This window comes from Crocodylus siamensis, chromosome 4, assembly GCF_052110815.1.
Source record: "Crocodylus siamensis isolate JL-2025a chromosome 4, ASM5211081v1, whole genome shotgun sequence".
In the NCBI taxonomy this organism is placed as follows: domain Eukaryota; kingdom Metazoa; phylum Chordata; order Crocodylia; family Crocodylidae; genus Crocodylus; species Crocodylus siamensis.
In genome coordinates this window covers 10,561,456-10,581,027 of record NC_143398.1, presented here as the reverse complement: position 1 = coordinate 10,581,027, position 19,572 = coordinate 10,561,456, and the positions used below count along the sequence as shown (strand labels likewise).

Here is a 19,572-nt window from a genome sequence, read left to right as displayed (position 1 = left end):
CAATATCCATGATCCAATTAAACATGGTGCTAACCAAGTTATTTGTATACCTGGTACCAGCATGATGCATGGCTCAATACGAAATTTGTACTGGCTCCATACAAAGTATTTTAGGTTCCCAGGTCCCTCTGTATGCTCTGAGAAAAACAACTCTGTGTTATAGGATATGCTTCCTAATTCTTACCAATTGCTGAAACATCTTTAAGTGACAATATTCACCTCCAGTTCTCACCGAATAGTATGACTTTCCTACCAGAGAGAGGAACCTATTTTCCAGGTCACTCTGATCCATATTTTGGTGTTCAATAACAGTTTTATCCATTGTATTGCATTTGTTTGCCTTTTACATCGCCTATAAGAACTAACCATTCTAATTTTTTCAGTATTGCCACTTATGCCATACATGGTAGGCTTAGTTCCAGTCAGTGAGGGCTTTTATTTGTTACTAGCACCTCAGCATAATTTGTATATACACTGATCAATGGATGTATTAATCTGTACTCCAGTGAGGCCTACAATATGGCATTTTGAAAATGGCTTTCTGCAAATGTCTTCTTTGCTTGTTAAAATATCTGCATAAAGCATATCCAAGAGTAGTATGGCATATACATGTAAATCAGTAAGCAGCCAATTATTACTTTCTTATGCATGTCAACATAGTCTTCAGTGGCATAAAGTGCCACTACATTACAGTGGTGTACACTGGCATAACGTACTACTCAGCCTTGTCGACACTATTTTGAAGGTATTTTTTATGGTGGCATTAGGTGTGCTCTGACCATACTGCAGACATGCTGCACTTGCAAGCAAAGTGACTTGCACCTAGAGAGCACACTGATTTGATACTACTAAGCTACACTGATACAAGTCACATCTTACATAACGACTACAACAGTCACCTAGGTATTTAGGGCTAGATCCCCTCCTTCAACAAGTGTCTTACATTATGGATTTCTTTCTTAGGTAAATAAACAATCAGCCCCAATCCATCAAGGAATGAATCGTGGGTCTCAAATCAACTATACGTTACTTTAAGTCAATGGGACTATTCATATGCTAAGAGTCCTTTACTAGGCATGAACCTTAAAGCACTGGAGTTATTTTACATGCATAGCCATTTGTGGGGTCCTTCCTTCAGTCTTCCAAGCTGTAACATTCTCATAAAAGCTGCCTATTTGATAGACTAGTTTCCCACTGTTCTGGAAGTTTTGGGAAATTATGCTGCAAAAAAAAAATCATTGCAATCCTTTGTTGCTTTCAGTGATCACGTCAGGCCTGCTTTCAATTCACAACAAGGAACTAGAAACGGTAAACATTCAACTCCAAAGAAATTAAAGATATGTAAACGCATTCGTTCCCCATCACCAAGCTTAACCTGGGAACCCAAAGCACACTTCTCAATCAATACAATTGTGCAATTGTATGTTTTTTCCCTAGTGGTACAACCTTAAATTCTATCATTTTCATCATTCTCAAATGCCGTGCAACTATTCAGCATGATACTTCCAGCACACTGCCATACTTCTTATGGCATTGTGAGTTTCTATTCTGAGCAACTGCATCTGTTTAGAAAAAAATGCAAGGACACTATATAATCTGGAATATCATATTGAAAACAATGTGTATAGTCAAAGGAGTTTGGCAAAAAAAAAAAAAAGAGGCTTATATTTAAGAAAAATTTCAAATACCATTAGAAAAGTTTGTATTCCAGCTGTGCTAAAAATGGCTTTTCTTGTCAGCTTTGTTAGGGAAGGAAAAAACCTTCCTTTGGATTGTTATATTTTAATACATAGTGTTTTAATGCCCATTGTAATTTGAACAAGTATCTCATTGTCTAAACAAAACAGACTCCACAAGAAATTCTTCTTTCATTATTCAGTTTTTTCCTACACAGAGCTCATTTCTGAAATATATTTATGGTCATGCTTTAATATAAATATTGACACTTTCTGTTGTATTGAACTATTTTGGTGTCTTACAGCATAGATTAGAAAGACCCCATATTTAGTAGTAGTGATGACACCTAGGAACAAGTTTGGAGCCTTTTGCAGTAGGCAATGTAGAGATTCATAGCAAAAGTTTGTCCCAAAGATATGAACACAAAAAGTGTGCATGGGTAAGAATGGAGAGATGAATTACTAGTCCAAGATCACACAGCAAGTTGACAGAAGTAAAATCCAAGGGTGCCAACTTCTAGATCAGTATCCGCCAAACTAGGGTGGCCAACCTGTGGCTCTGGAGCCACATTTCTCTTTAGAAGTTAATATGCATCTCCTTGAATCTTTGCACAAGCATACAGTGGCCAGCTTCCATTTCAGAAGCTGATATAAATGATAATAATAATGACATCAATGATAACTGAGCTAGGTGATCCTTCCCCTCTGTGGCATTGGTCAGGCCACAGTTGGAGTACTGCATCCAGTTCTGGGTGCTACACTTCAAGAGGGATTGGCTAGCATTGAGAGGGTCCAGAGAAGGGCATCTTGCGTGGTCAGGGGGCAGCAGGCCAGGCCCTACAAAGAGAAGCTAAAGGGCCTGAACCTATTCAGCCTTCACTAGAGAAGACTGAGAGGGGATCTGGTGGCTGTTTACAAACTTACCAGGGGAGACCATTGGGAATTGGGGGAGGCTCTGTTCCCCTGGGCACCACCTGGGGTTACTAGGAATAACGGTCACAAATCGTTAGAGAAAAAGTTCAGGCTGAATATCAGGAGACATTACTTTATAGTCAGGGCTGCCAGGCTCTGGAATGGGCTCCCAAGTGAAGTGGTGCTCTCTACTACCTTGGGGGTCTTCAAGAGGAGGCTGGACAGATATTTGGCTGGGGTGATATGATCCTGGCACCCGTTCCTGCCCAGTGCAGGGGGTCAGAACAAATGATCTGTTTAGGTCCCTTCTGACCATAAGTACTATGATACTACGATAATAATAATAATATCAATAAACAAAATAGAAAGGAAAAGGGATCTAGAATAAATACTACTGGAAGCTGGTCACCACGTGCTTGTGCAAAGATTCAAGGAGACACATATTCAAGGACACAGGGCTCCTGGGGAGAGATGGCATCCACCTCACACGGAAAGGTAAGTCCCTTTTCTTGGCCAGGATGGCCAATCTCTTAGATAGGGCTTTAAACTAAGATCACAGAGGGATGGGGTAAATGCTAACTGGAGCCTACCCAGAGACAAATATACAGTAAAGCTCCATCAACTGTAAAGCAAGCCACTCTTACAGGAGCTGAGAAAACAGCTCCCCTTCATTGCAACAGGCAGCCAGTGACCTCAGTAGAAGGACTTAGGTATCTGTACACCAATGCCAGAAGCATGGGGAACAACCAGGAGGAACTAGTCCTCCTGCTTTCTACTGGGCACTATGATCTAGTAGGGATCACAAAGACCTGGTGGGACTCCTCTCTTGACTGTAGCATAGCCATAAAGGGCTACGTCCTTCACAGAAGATATTGGGTAGGGAAGAGAAGTGAGGGGAGGTGGTTCCCTCTATGTGAAGGAGCAGTACACCTCCCTACAGGCTGATGTTGGCCCGAAAGAGAACAGCTTGAAACTCTTTGGGTCAAGCTCTGGGGGAAGCGCACTGAGAGACCTGACTGTTGATGTATACTACAGGCCGCCTAACCAAGGGGAAGAACTTGATCTAGCATTTGTCTGTGAACTAACGGAGGCTGTGTGTGCACGGGACCTGGTTGTCACGGGTGACTTCAACTACCCAGACATCTCCTGGGAGTGCTCGACCAGCTTGGATCAATTGCAGTCCTTCCTGACCAGCACTGAAGAGCTTTTTTTTTTTGACTCAGGAGGTGCACAGGCCAACTAGAGGCAATGCATGGATCGGTGTTGTCCTGGTGAGATGTGGGCAGCAGCGTACTTCAGGGGTTGGTACTTGGACCAGTGATGTTCAATATCTTCATCAATGATGTGGATGAAGGGGTGAAAAGCCCACTGGCCAAGTTCCTGGGCAACAACAAGATATGGGGTTTTGCGGGCACACCCACAGCTAGGGTGCAGATACAAGCAGGCCTAGACAGGCTGGCATGTTGGGCAAAATGGAACCAAGTGAGGTGCAACATAGATAAATGCAAAGTGCTGCATCTGAGAAAGAAGAACCCCCAGCACACCTACAGGCTGGGCATCACTTACCTGACCAGTACTGCGAATGAAAGGGATCTGGGGGTAACAATAGACCCCAGCATGAATATGAGCCGATAATGCAATGCAGTAGCCTCTGGGCCAATAAAACTCTGGCATGCATCAATGGATGCATCTTCAGTAAATCCAAATAAGTGATTCTCCCACTTTACTCAGCATTGGTGTGGCTGCAGCTGGAGTATTGTGTCCAGTTCTGGGCACTACACTTCAACAAGGATGTGCTAAAGCTCAAGAGGGTCCAGAGAAGGGCCACCTGCATGATCAAGGACTTGCACGGCAAGCTATACGAGGAGAGGCTGAGGGATCTTGGACTCTTCAACCTAAAGAAAAAGCTGAGAGGGGACCTGGTTGCAGCTTATCACTATATCAGAGACATACCTCAGGGGCTGTGAACAACTGTTCATACCAGGGCGCCCTGGGGAAAAATGAGAAACAATGGCCACAAACCCCTGAAAAAAGGGGCTTGTTGGTCTAGGGGTATGATTCTCGCTTCGGGTGTGAGAGGTCCTGGGTTCAAATCCCAGACAAGCCCTTTGGATGCCAGTGCATGTTGACCTTAGCAAGGCTTTTTTAGGCTGGATGTCAGGAAGCACTACTTCATGGTCAGGGTGGCTAGGATCTGGAACCAACTTCCAAGCGAAGTGGTGCTGGCTCCTACCCTGGGGGTGATTTAAGAGGAGGTTGGATGAACATCTTGCTGGGGTCGTTTGACCCTAGTATTATTTCCTGCCATGGTGGGGGGTCGGACTAGATGATCTGCTCAGGTCCCTTCCGACCCTAGAATCTATGAAACTATAAGATAGTTTCAGGCTGAACATTAGGAAAAACTTCTTTACAACTAGGGTGTCCAGATTATGGAACAAGCTCCCCACAGTGGTGGTGCAAACACCTACCTTAGAGGTCTTCAAGAGAAGACTGGATGGTCATCTGGCTGGGGCCGTCTTACCCCAGATGTCTTTCCTGCTCATGCAGAGGGCTGGACCCAATGATCCTTCGGGGTCCCATGCAGCCCTATGATTATATATATTAACTTCTGAAGAGCCTCATGTCGCTCCCTGCACTAGACCATAATGCCTTTCATAACACTAGATATTCCCAGTTTCAAACTGCTTACAATGTAATGCCACAACCTCACAAACGGCTCTAACCAGAAGGTACCATTGACTGATGGGCATAAAGACATTGCAGAGGCAAAGTTAACTGTTGATGTTGTGAAGTCCAGAGTCACTCTCTTATTTCTTGCCTCCTCACTAAAATAGGTTACTGTGAGCCCCCTCAAACCTTCACTCTGTTCTCTGCAAATTCCCAGGGAATTTCCAGTCAAGTTCAAATTCTCAGTCCTCATCTAAACCTCTGGGATCAACAATTTTACACTATTGCTGCAATGAAACAATACGGAGTAAGGGAAACAATCATCAGCATCTTTTTTCAGTGACTGCTATGAATCTACAACCTAAGTGTGATCTCACCACCTTCCGAGTACAAAGCATATTTCCTTGAGCTGGCCTTCCCCAACATAGAGAAACATTTATATTAAAAGGACACTCCACACTGCACACTTTTCCCCCAAAGAAGAGGATGAGAGAACAAATAACATACCGCAGATGTGCTGCTTACTCCTTGCCTGAGCACATGCGAAGTGCTCATATATGACTCCAGGGACTACGAGAGAGCCTTTCCCAGTCATTCATAACTGCTACAGCATGTTGGGTGTGGAATGAATGAGGGCAGCCAAAAATAAATAAATGACCCTCTTATTTTTAATATCCTCTGTGGTCCTGTGTCATCCTGTTTTGTACTTAAAAGGACTTGCCATTTCAAAGGTCTGGATCTTCTGCCCCAACCCAGCAAACCTTTAAGTTCAAGAAGAGTCACTTAGGGCAAAATCTAGATTGGTCAGCTAGGGTCCTAGGTAGGATGTAGAACTGAGGTACCTCAATTCTGTATCTATAAAACAGGACATAGATTAACCCTGCTCCAGAAGCTACAAAGATCCTTGGACATCTACATCTTAGATTGCAAAGTACTCCAGGTGTCTGAACTTGGGCCTCCACACATCCTCAGAAGCAGATCTGAACAGCTGACACCTAAGTCCTACCTGCCCTCCACTGCCATCCAGACTGGAATTTAAATATCTCCCCAGGACCATTGAAGCTGTAAGTGGGACCCAGTCTGTTCAGGAACCTCAGTTCATGTGTAATTCGGGCTAACATCACTGAGATAAGATCAAAGCATGTGATGGCACCGAACTTTTGCACCAAAGCTTCATGGTTATGGCATGCACAAGGGGTTCAGGAAGGAGGAATCAGACACTGAGGCTCCTTTTCCTAGTTGAATGGCCTAACTGCAAGGCTACGAAGGCAGGCTCCATCTCGCTTGCTTTCTTGGTCTTGTGACTCTTCCATTCCTTCCTACACAGCAACCCAGCTTCCAAGGGCATGTGCAGGAGGCTTGCTCAGCCAGACCAATTTACAGCATGATGTGTAGGGCACTCTTCTGGGAGGAAGATGATGTGGGTTTGAATCCCTCCTACATGAGGAGGGTCTACAATACAGGTCTACCACTCCTTGGCTGAGCTCTCCAATCACTAGGTTATTACATTATGGAGGGAAACTCCCACGAGTCAGTCTGATGTTCAAGCTGATGAAGACAGGATGCTGTATGTGCCACCATCCACCTGGGAGTCTACGTACAGCAGTGAGTCAAGCGCCTAAGCATTAAGACACACCCCTGTGTTCAGTGTTTCATACCCGTTTGATTTGTGTGCCTCTTTACTCAACATATGGGCTGTCTGAATTAGCCTTCAGAGCTACCCAGCTCTCCCCCATGACTTGTACAGGGTGCTGGGTGCCTAACCCTTTTCCACTGAATCATCCTTCTGACCTAGAGAGAAGCCCCCAGTTGGACCCATATGAATTTTCTTTTGACTTCAAAGGAAATACTCAGTGTCTTCATTCAAGTGTGGTGTCAATGTGAGCGTGTCCAGCACTCTAAAGGACTGAAGATGTTGTCTCTTCATCCTCCTCACTTTTGGTTATCTGGTATTGTCCGTCTATAATTAGTGCTTCCAAAGCACTGCTATAGCAATGGCATCAATGATAATAATAATAATATCAATAAACAAAAGGAAAAGGGATCTAGAATAAATATGATCTAAGTGTTAATCCAGAGTCCAAATGTTAGCATCCAGCTTATGCATTTGATTGATTTCTTGTATAGAAGAGAAACAAGTAGCATTTCTGAAGTGTGGCTTTTTCCCTTCCTTTTTTCTCTGTATCCCACCTTTGGATCCATGCATTCCTTTTGTAGCAGACTAAATGGGCGGCACATACTATCTGCACTTGTTCTGCAGGTTCAACCATGATAAGCCCACATTGCATAACTACAGAGAAAGAAACTTTCTGAGGAACGAGGCCTGGAATTTTTTCTGGGACACAGCATGAGTAATACAACATTTCATTGTGGTACGTCGGGAACTGTTATTTATAACAGCCCATCCAGATTGGAAACAGATGCTGTTAGAAAGTGAATCTATTATTAAATTAATTTGCCTTCCCTCCCCACTATGAGATGGTAGAAGATAAATCTTGTTTGGTAAAAACCAAGATTGCCAGAAAGGTTCAGCATTCAAACCCATTAATGTGTCAGCGACAGAAATATGTGCACCTCTTGTGTAACAGTTACTGCTGCAGTTGAATAAAGACCCCAATCCTGTGAGATGCTAAGCAAACTTCACTCCGAATCAGTACCTTAGAAAAGATACATATTGCATTTCAGAGGCTCCGTTAAAGAAGACACTTAAGCAGTTGCCCAAATTTAAGCACATGTGCAAATCTCATAGATTTCCTGTAGTAAAAGCAAAAGATGGGGTTGACGTTGTCCGCCTGCTCGCTACAAAAGTATTATACACCGTACATCCATAACATGCTTCCATAGTTTCTCAGTTGTTTGACAGGCACTAGGCATCAGGACATATTCTTTCTAAAGAAGCACGGAGCAGACTAGTTTTTTAGGGCAACCACATTGTCTTCCTTTTACACATTTGTAAACTCTTTTATCATAGACCTGGAATTTTGATTTGAATTGGATGTCTGGGAATTGATACAGTCAATTTGAAGGATGGCATCGTGTCTCGCTGAGTAGCAAAGCTTCTGGGATGGAAATATATATAGGTGGTGATTAAATTTCCTTGGCTAGAAAAAGGACAAAAGTTTATTCTGTCAAGTAAAGACATTTTAAAGATCACATTTGAGCTGGTAGGCAGGGTTTTTTTTTTTAAATTTTTTATTTTAATGAAGGGATGACTGTGAGCCAAACTCATTATTTCTCTACTCTTTACCAGCTTGCACGGAACAGGGAGGGAAGCTAAAAAAGGGGAAAACTCCTTCCCCCATCCCTGCTTGCCAAACTGTATAAGAAAAGTCATCAGCCCTCGCACAAACTCCCTCCAACCTTTCCGTTTGTTCCAAGCGCTCAGACAGTGCCATCATTATGAAATAGCTGAGAGCTGGAAAGCTGTTCAGGGTGCTGGCATCTTTCTAGTGTTCCCATATCCTGTGTAGCTAGGACACACAGCGCTTGCAACTGGAGCAGGGTTTTCACAACCAATCATGAACACATTTGGCCCCATTAAGGCTAAATCAACATGGCACCAGCAACCTGCTGTGATTTAAACATCTCTCATTTGCATCCAAGCACCCAGAATGCTTTTCCATGCTTTTTTTTTTTTTTAACATTGGAAGCGTCTGAATTCTGGGAACAAACTAGAGGTTTTAAGCATTGGCTGTGTGTGCGTGCATGTGCGTTTCCCCCCTCCCTCTTCTCCCTCCTGTATTGTGCTTTCAGGAACAATAAATGCAGCCTGTAGGATGTTGTCATTTGACTTCCACTCAGCTGAAGCCAGAAACTGCTGGCTGCATCCTGCTTCTTACACAGATGCCACTCCAGCAGCGCAGAAATATTTTAGGCACTATTGATTATGGTAATAATGAGCAAATATGGGCAGTTCACAAATCTGAACGAGATCGTTATATTTTCAAAACACAAATTTCTCATCCTGCCATTGATTACTGCTGTTTATCAACTTAATGACTCAGGCTCGAAATCTGCCTACACAGTATTTGAGAAGAAAAACAATAATAAAAGTCCCCTTCTTCTCTTTAGAAAGCTGGGCTTTTATTTTAAGAATGGAGTGAACCCGGGGAGACTGATGTTTCAACTGGAATATAAAATAAACCAATTGGAACTATTTGTAATCGGGATTTTATCTGAACACTGCTCTCTCTATTACCCTGTGTCTTTAAGATTTTGTTCCATTATACACTACAGCAGTAATAACAAAGAAGCTAAACTGTTTACATCAACAATAATGCAGCCAATTTTCAACACTTGCATGTCAAAAATCCATTATTCCAGACACGATTACCTGGAACTGCTGATAACAATTTTCAAATTACATCCCCCCACCCAGTAGTAAGATTTTTTTATTTTTTATTTGCCTTCCTCTACCCCATTACTTGGATGGGGGGTGGGGGGGAAGGTACCTTCAGCATGTAGACTACCACGTTTTGTACAAGCAGCAGATGTTAATATGGGAAGACAGAACATCTCAATTTTCGCACTGTTAATTCAGCTTACTGAACCAATTTCACAATTCTCACATTCCTTAGTCCTAAGAGAAAATGCTAATTTAGATTGTTAAAACTGACACAGGTTAGGGTATAAAGGGTAATTAGCATAAAATCCTACACAAAGTGTTTTTAGCACCATTAATCAACACCCACCTATGCATAGACTTTTTTAGTCAGAAGTGATGCTGAGCACTGCTGAAAAAAGCTTGAAAAATATTCACTTTAAGTTGGGAACTAAAAATGTAGAACTTATCGTCAGTATAGGCTTGGAAGCATTTCCCAGTACAAGTACCTAACATGCAGTTCAAGCAGAACTTTTATTTCACTCAAGAGCATTATTAAAAGTATATAAAAGCATTCTTGTAAAAATACTTCTCTGATTTTTAAGACACTATTGGGCTCAGCTAAAATCCAGCACTAGTGTCAAAATGCATTATTTTTGGGGGAGGGGGTTGCATTTTTTTAAATCTGAATATTAGCAAGCTCGATCATATTCTTCAGTCGCACAGAATTCATACTTCATTTAATTTATAAATACCCACACACAGCATGTTCAACTATGTTACATTTCCATTAATACAGCATAAGTTAATTTTATGTTAAAATATGACTTGAGCTGACATCATCCAATATATCTTCACAGGCTAGCCTCTGGAAGCACATTCCAGTTAAAAATCTACATTTACTCATATTTCTACTAAATGATTGTAAAGGACACAATGAAACAACTATCTGGGAATGTGCTGTTAAAACTAACGCAAGAAATAAAGTGATCACAGACTCTAGCTTAAGAAAGAAAACAGTGAACTTCTGTTAAAATTCAGGCAGTCTTGATCACTTCGTCAAGATCCATAAATGTGCACTTCCTAAATTAGACAGCCACACAAAAGAAATTTCCAGCTGCCAAGGACAAAGATTTTAGGCATTTTAATGCAAAGGCAGACAAGTCAAGTAATTATTGCCTCTAATTGGCACTTCCACAAGATGTAACATTTTTTACAGTACCTGCAAGTGGCACTTAAAAAGGTGAGAAATTATTTTCTGCCTTTGTTTGGGGGGGGGGGGGAACGGGAGGGAGACAAAAATCAAATGCATTTCCAAATCTGGTCTTCACAAATGCGAAGGCCAGCTGAGCATTTGTAAGACTTGAATCCAGCAAATGACTTAAGCACATGCTGAATTTTAAATAGGTGGGTTGTAATAATTACTGCTGGGGGAACTGTTTAATGGGGCTTGTGCTTGCACTTAAGCATATGCTTAAGTGATTTACTGTTTCAGTGAAAGTCCACTTTCTACACTGAACAGTCTACTTTGTGAGTGCCAATGGGACTATTTGCACATTTAAGGACAATAGCACAGAAAATGGGCCCGATTCTGATTTCTGGACACTTTTGCCTTGCTTTGGAAAAGAAGACCTCTAATGCACTGATCTGAACCATTATTATTTAATGCCAAGTTGGACTGTATCTGCTGCAGATCAGACTGGTCATTTTGTCCATACTAAAGAGAGAACATATTTGACCAGGTCTAAAGCTGATGTCAATCTGCACAGCCTCCCCGGTTTCAGTGGTGCTAAAATAATGGACAAACCAAAGATGTGGCTCACCAACTGCTTTTTTATCCAAAGACAAAAATGGACTGCTAAGCATTATTGTGGGTATTTACCAGATGGGAAAAAATGTGGCACTGGTGGAAGTAATGCTCTTTATTTGAGCTGCAGCAAATCAGCAACTAACCCAGACTTCAAATGTCCTTCATAGTCCTTTTAATAACATTTTCTCAGATCCTAATCTATTTCGCTAGTGTTTCATATCTGAGCTCCTGTTGATTGCAATCGTCCTACAAAGAATCATTTTAAGATCTGAGCAAATTGTTAATGAAGGGAAAATAATCACAGATGATTCAGTATGTAGGTCTGGGGAAAAAAATACCCACCAAAACACCTGTCCAGATTTCCCTCCAGCTGTGCAATAGTAGCGGGAAATCTGTTCTGCTTAAGGTACAATTTTTGGGCATCACTTTACGAGCTCAGTCAACCTCAGGCCAAGCTTACTGTAAAAAAATAAAATAAAATAAAATACAACCAGCATCTTCAATTGTAACCAACTCCTTTAGCCCGTCATTTCTAAAACAAGCAGGCAGGCATCAACTTTTTCTGCCTACTCTTAGTGTTCAACCAAAGATCCAGATGTTCTGACCCAAATCCGGTAGCTTTCTTTCTAAAAGAATAATGACCATGTTAACATCTGACCAATAACCCCAAGTTTCACAGCTTCTGCTGGGAAGGATTTTTTTCTCTCCTAAATGCTTTATTGGTTTCTGAAGTTTTTGTTTTCACTAATTTCACCTTCCTCTGAAGCATCTGATAGCGATCACAGTGGGAGCTGGGAGCTGGGAGGGAGGTGCTCCGCTCCTCCAGCCACTGCTTAAGAAACTTCTTTGCGGAGAGCCAAAGGGTCCTGACCTTCTGCTCAGTATTAATGCAATTGCTGGATATGGAAAGAATTCCCCCTAGTAACCTCAGATTAGCAAAGACCATGCAGATGTTTGCCTTCCGCTGGTGGGGAACAGGGCTCTTTTTTTAGTCATCTGAACAAATATTTTTATTGGTGCCATGTTTTAGAAATATATGGCTTTATCTCAGATGTTTTGTAGCTGGTGTTTATCAAGGGCTAGAGTGGACAATATTTAGGATCCGTTGTATAAATAGATCGCTGAGAATGCAGGGGACTAGACGGAACGATACTGACCACACGATCGAATTCTTAATCGTAAAGTGGAGGCTACTGGCTACATCGTGTACTTTCTAGGAAAATATTGTCCAAAGAGATCATGCTGAAAGGTGTATATACCTTGCTTTGAAACGCTTTAGGATTGCCACCAAAGAAATTACTGATAAAAAAAAATAAAAAGATAAGAGTTGCTCACATTTCCAACACGTTGGTATAATTAAATGGAGATAAGAGGAGGAAATCCTGGATTACATATGAATTTTATCAAGCATTACATATGGCTGGCCATATGTAGCAATTAGAACATTGTGCACTCTGCTTCCCGGGCTCATTCAACATTTGGCCTTTGGCGAGGCTGCTGGCTAAATCTGGACAAAGTGCTTGATCAATTGTAAATTCACTGAGAAATGGAACTCAAGATGGGGGTAAAAGTACTAAAAATGTTTGGTTTCATTTTGTCAAAACTTTCAGACAAAAGGAATAGGGGAAACATTTTAAAAATACTGTAACATTTCATTTTGATGTTTCTTAAATGAAATATTCTCTCTCAGAGATACTGAAAGACTGTTTCAACACTTTTGAAACTTTTTGTCTGGTGTTACGGGGGTTTTTTTGAACTGGAAAAAGTACTAAGTGTTAAAAGAACCAAAGGTAGATTTAAGAAAAAAAAAGAAAAGATTAAAATATCCAAAAATCAAAAGAAACATTTCTTTTCAGATTAAATTAAAACTTTGGGTTGACTCAAAATGAGATTTTTTTCCCTCCTCCATTTTGCAAGTAATTTCCCAAATTTGTTTTAGCACTAAGAGAACCATTGTTTCTTTGATTTTTTCTTATTCTGATTTTTCTTGGTTCAGCTATTGAACTGAAAAAATCTCCTACCCAGTTAGAACGTATGTGCCAAAAGTGTTACATATGGTGATGAAGGGGTTGTTTTTGTTTATTCTGTTGTTTTTTGGGTTAAAACAGACATTTTTCTGCTGGGACTAGGAGAGTGTCAAGCATTTCATTTCCTACAAGCAAACCAACACCTATTGGATAACAAATGTTGACAATGATTGGGCTGAGACTAACCATGTGCTGGGAGGCAAGAAACATTTTTTATGTGTAGCCCATATTAGCACTGACTTCAATTTTTGGCCATCATTATGAAATAGCTGAGAGCTTTCAGATACCTGGAAGGTGGCTGAAGCCATACTTCACTGCTTCCTTTTCCTTCTTCCCCAGGGTATAGTGAAGTGGTTTAGGTCTAAAGACATATCCCTGCAAGGCAGGTGCTCCTGCTAAGGACCTTTAACAAATGGGAGCTGGGGGATTCAGCTGCATCAGGTTACCCCATTAAAAGGTAAAAGCTGTGATAGTGGGGTAAAAGTGAACAAGCAAGCAAGGAGCTAGTTTGTAAGCAGTGTCTTGGATTAGGCTACTCTACCAATTAATGCTCATTATACTTACATGTTTTCATTGTGAGTTATTAGTGCTTTGTCTTCATTTCCCCCTTGTGATTTTGGAAAGGGCAGAAATAAATAAGAGGCATTTTCCCCCATGCAAGCAACCAAGCAAGTTTTAATCTGAATCCCCTCCATCCCCAGTCACTCAGCATGCAGGGAAGACCAGGGATCATGTCATGTAATCCCTGTGTTAACTCAGTGCTTGTGGGAAGCATCTTCTACTTTAAAGGTCCACATTTTCCATTAGACCTAAAAGTTGGCTGAGTACCTTGAATAAGGACAAGGTGGCAGCTTGGTGAACTGAGATTAAAATGTTGCTTATCTACACCTATGAGACCTTTAGTAGGGCAGGTCCGGAGGCATAACTAGGAGAATGGAACAAACCAGATTTGGGGGCTGGCAGTTTGAACAAAGCTAACTGGAAACAGCATGTCAAGGCTATAATTCCCCTTTCCAACTTACTTGCATTTCCAAATGGTGCATGAACTGAGGCCTGCTGGCTAGACTTGCGCACCTGACCTGATTCCTTTGCCGAGCAAGGATCTGGCAATAGAAAAGCCCCATGACCATATATCTAGGCATGGTCCTTCACTAGGACAACCTGTTTGCTTCTAAGCTAATTAGTTGCTTTCTGGTATCTAAAAACACTGCCCCACGTGTGCTGTAGCATGAGAGTGTAGTTTACTGTCTTCACAACTCCATATAAATCTATTTATGCTTGCTGAAATATTTAGACGGTTACACTTTAAAAGTCTACCTGCTCTTATTGGAGGACTACCATGGGGCTAATTTACCATTCTTTGTGCTCAAAAGCGTCTCGTAAAAAGTTCTTCCTCTATATAAAGGTTAATGTTTAAGCTTGCAGGAGTAGTTATATAATGATGTTTGACTTGGATTTCTCATAACTAAATGCTAATTTAAACAAATGTAAAATAACCCCATAACATTTCTTTCTCAATAAACAAGAGGTACAGTGCTCCCGAGCTGTCAGTTTTAGAGCTCCACTGATGAAGTAATTTCTCTGAAGTGCAGATTTGGTGCTTGTCTCTGTGAGGAATGTATAGAACAATAACCTGGTTGTACTTCACCATATGTTCAGTCTCACGCAAAAGTCAAATCAACAGTCTTTTTCTAAATTACTACCTCTCTTGATATATGGACCTTATTTATAACCTCCCTTTGTGCAACCATAACGCCATCACATAGGGCTTAGGTTCTGAAAACCGTAGCAATTGCCTGAAAATTGATTTGATGTCTTTTGCCCATCCCTCCCTCAGGTCCCTCAAGACATTTTAATATGAGCCATGACATTATGATGGATGAAATCTGGCATTTTACTGTAGCAATGCTACTCCCATGTGGAAAATAACAGCTTGTTCAAAGCCCATCTTCCAGCCAGATTTAGGATATAGAGTAAGCCATGGCTTCAATCTCCTCTTTCTCTCTACTCGTTCATAGTAACCTTCTCAAACAGATTCATTTCATACATCAAGCTGACTAAGTACCAGTTTCTTCCTAATTCTTCCACTGTGTGAAGTCAGTTGGACTCATATAAGTCTCCCGTACACACACAAACCTCACAGTAAAATCATATGAGAATTTTTCATATATATATATATATATAATCACACGCACATACACATATATACACACACATACATACATATATACACATACATGTATACACACACACATATGCATTCACATATGTATATACATACACACACACACAAAAATACGCATACGCATACACACATACAGACATATGCACGCACATACGTACACATGCACACGCATACGTACACATACACGCACGACCAGTTTATACAAGTTGGATAGCCTGACTTTGACAAATGGACAGAGCCTCTTTTTCTACCTGCAAATATTACAAATCTATAAAAGTATTGTGCAAATATTGAAAAAAGCCTATTTGAAATGACTGTGTTAACACATGGGATTGTATGCTCTCAAATATTTGCTTGCACTAGTATTTGGGAACCATTATTTCTCCAGCCATTGTTGCAAATAAAATTGAGTTCACCCAAGCGTTGGCATGTAAGTGAATAATGGGTGGTTTTATTGACGGTAGTTTAGAAAGCACTACTAAGTCCCACTGGGGCTGTGTTCTTATGGAACCTAAGCATATCTTTCTTGAACCTTGAAGGCATTCATTTTGAACTGCAGTAAAAATATGATAATTGGCTAAATGAGTGGTTCTCAATGTTTTCAGACTCGTGGAACCCCTTGTTAGACTCACTGCACCCCTCAGAAAATGCCAGGGCTTAGTTTTCACTCATTTTTTACTACAGAAAAATAACAGAACAATTCTTCTGTTGCAAAGAACTCAGCCCGTAACAAGTCAGCGTGGTTGTAACGCTATGGATTCCTATCAAAAAACCTGGGCTCATCTTGTGAATCATATTTACCAACAAACAGTGCTAATATTGCAAGGCACCCTTGAATGGATCTCAATGCACTGCAAGTTGCTATAACACCCTGGGTGAGAATCTCTGGGATAAATTGTGATAATACATGCAGCCCCGAGTAGGGAGTGGTATACCAAAATCCACCCTCAGAAGGCTCCTATTACTGTAGTATTTGCAAGTAGCTCAGTCATGAGTGTGTGTATGTATCCTCCAAACATACCATAGAGATTGGTCAGGGCTGTTATCCCCATTGAATTTATGGGTCAGTCTCACAGGCAACAGCAAGCAAAGGAATGATGTGGCTAGCTGGTATCAGGCTACCTCTAATTTCCCTGAAGGAAGGGCATTACTAGCTGGTTTGAATGGGGGTGGGGGGAGACTTTGGCATGAGACTGGAGGTGCACTCAAGGTCAGGAGTCTGGATCCACTGAGACACCTTAACTATGTGCCCTGAACTGCCAATCTTTGAAACTAACTGCATAGTCTTTGAAACACCTCCATGGCAGATTTGGTAGTAAAATAATGCCGGAAAGGCTACTGCTATTTATTCTGGTCCACTTTCGGCTTTTTGTCCTGTCTTTCAGTTCATTTCAGGTTTCAGTTAGCTATTTCGTCCTGCTCACTTTTTGCAACCACCTCGCTCAAATTCCTTTGACAACCTGAGAAAGTCTTGCAGCTGAATGCAATATTAATTACATTTCAAAGCAAACCTTTTATTCATTTGGGGACAATCTGTGAAACAGAATCTGTGACTGAAGCTGCTGCCAAGCCAATTACTGCAAAATAACTCAAATATGTCTCGACAGATTGCAATTTTTCCTATTGTTAGATTGTTTATTTTTTAGATCAAAAGGTTACATTCTCTTCAATTAGACATGCACTTAAATATTCCATATCTTTTGAATAAACCATACTTAGGTACATATATAGATAAGACATGTTAAAATATAAGAGCCAAGCAGATTCTCAGTAACTAACAATTTATATTTTTAATTTATTCCAGTTTCTTTTCTTTAATATAATCCGCGAGCATACTTTGATTATTATAGGGTAGAGATGCACCTTATAGACTAACTGAATCATAAACGCATAAGCTTTCATGAGCCTGAGCGCCCTTCATTGGACACTGTGAAAGACAGGCATGGAGAAGTCTGTCAAATAGAGTGAGAGATCTGAATAGCAGAGAGAGACAGAGAGAGAGGAAAAGAGGAGGGGAGGGAGGAGAAGAGGAAGGAGAGGCAAACAGCTAATGAACATAGGGATCAGTGTCCCCATAGGGGCAAGGGGCTTACAAAAGCTAACCCAGATAATGGAATAAGAATCTGTAGTCCCAGTTCAGATCATATTTACACAATCTAGTCTGTGGATGATTTCTTATTCCGCAACTTTACATTTGAGTTGACTTCTGAAATCCCATGGTTTAAAAATAGCTACTTGGTCAAGGACAGGATGTCCAGGAAGGTGAAAGCATTCTGGCACAGGTTTTTGTGTGTTTTTGGACTTGACATCAGATCAGCATCCCCTCATTCTTTCATGCAAGGCCTTGTGCTTGGTTGGCAATAGGAGTTAAGTAGCCTGTTGCTTCCATTTCCAGTTTAGTTAGTCTACAAGGTACACCTCTACCCTGCCTTCTGCCTGACTTAAGAGTAACACAGCTAACTCTCTCTCTTTCATTTATCCATTGTCAGTAGCAGTACTGTAATATGACAATCTTGCAGTAAATAGGGACATTTATCATCCCCAATGGCACCAGGATGTACAATAAGGCACTGATCACATTGAGCAAATTTGCCTCACTGTGGAGGTTGGTAGATGAGAGAAACAAAGGGAAAGACCTGTGTCATTACTCTGATTATTATAGTCACAGATTTTAGGGATGAAGAAACCATTATACATTATTATCCTCTAGTCTAACTTCCTATATAACGTAGGTGGTAGAATGTCACTCGGTCACTTCAAACTTCTGTTTGAGCTGTAAAATATCTTTAAAACAGGTATCAAGTGGACGTGTCTACACGTTTATTAATGCACTGTAGTTACTGCTCTTTAAGTTTAGTACTTGTATTACCAGGTACTAAATAAATGCACGGTAACTGGTGCTACTGTGCAGTTCTGACAGTGCACGCCTTTTAAGTGATGCTAATGTACAGTAGACTAATTCTACTGGGCATTAGCATATTAGCACAGCTTTCACTGTGACATGTTAGTGCACAGTAGAATTAGTCTACTGTGCATTTAGCATCTCATGTAGGTGCGCCCAGTGTTGATTTAAAGACTCCAGGTAATTGAGAATCGAACATAACTGTATGTAGGTTGTTCTGGTGGTTAAGTATCCATTGCTGTTCAATATAAATTATTCCAATGCTTAAATTACCTATTCACATGCTCCTCTAAAGCCAGATTGTGCCATTTTTGCTTATGTGAGTTGGTACCACAGATTAACTACTATGCAAAGTGAATAAAGGAGACACTGTCTGGCCCAAAGGATTTGTTTGTTATTCGGGTAATGAATGAATTGTTTTTACAAATGTATAGTGGTCTGTGGCATGATGATATATTTTGTTCCATGAGTAACTGTTGTAACTCTTTTAGGGTACTATGCAACTAGTTGCTGAACTCATGCAAAATTGCTTCTATTCCAAAACTCAAAAAAAGAGGTTTCAAGATACCCACAGGTTCACTTTTGGTCACTATATCAATGTAGTTATATATTGTTTGCTGTTATTTGCAGTGCTTTTTTTTGTTTGTTTGTTTAGTAGTAATTATTTAAATAATTTCTCCCGTCCTTTCCTTCAGCATTCACCCAATTGTACTGAAAAGTTTCTGATCTTGAATGCTGCTTACTAAGCTTTTGGAATTACTCCTTATTGCACATCTTACTTGTCTCTGGGCAAGATTAAGAAGATGTATTTATTTATTTAGATTAGAAAACACAGACATTAATTAGCACACAAAAAATAGCTCTTCCCTGCAAAAACATTTATGATTGATGACATGTAAATCATTCAGTATGATTAAGCATTCAGAAGTTTGCTAGGTTATTTTAATCACCTACAAAGCATATAGACCTCTAGAACTGGGGTGGAAATCTCAAGAATTTTTTTGTGCAAGAATCCTGGCACTTTTCCTCTTTCAGGTAGGTCCAGAAATACAAAATTAATAGTACACTGCAT

The 19,572-nt window shown here is 40.7% G+C and overlaps 1 non-coding gene across 1 annotated transcript; it reads left to right on the top strand.

Annotated features, from left to right (window-relative positions):
* The first annotated feature begins 4,623 nt into the window (after positions 1 to 4,623).
* Positions 4,624 to 4,695, top strand: TRNAP-CGG (transfer RNA proline (anticodon CGG)). The gene has a single exon. It is a non-coding gene; the product is annotated as a tRNA-Pro (tRNA).
* The last annotated feature ends 14,877 nt before the right edge of the window (positions 4,696 to 19,572 follow it).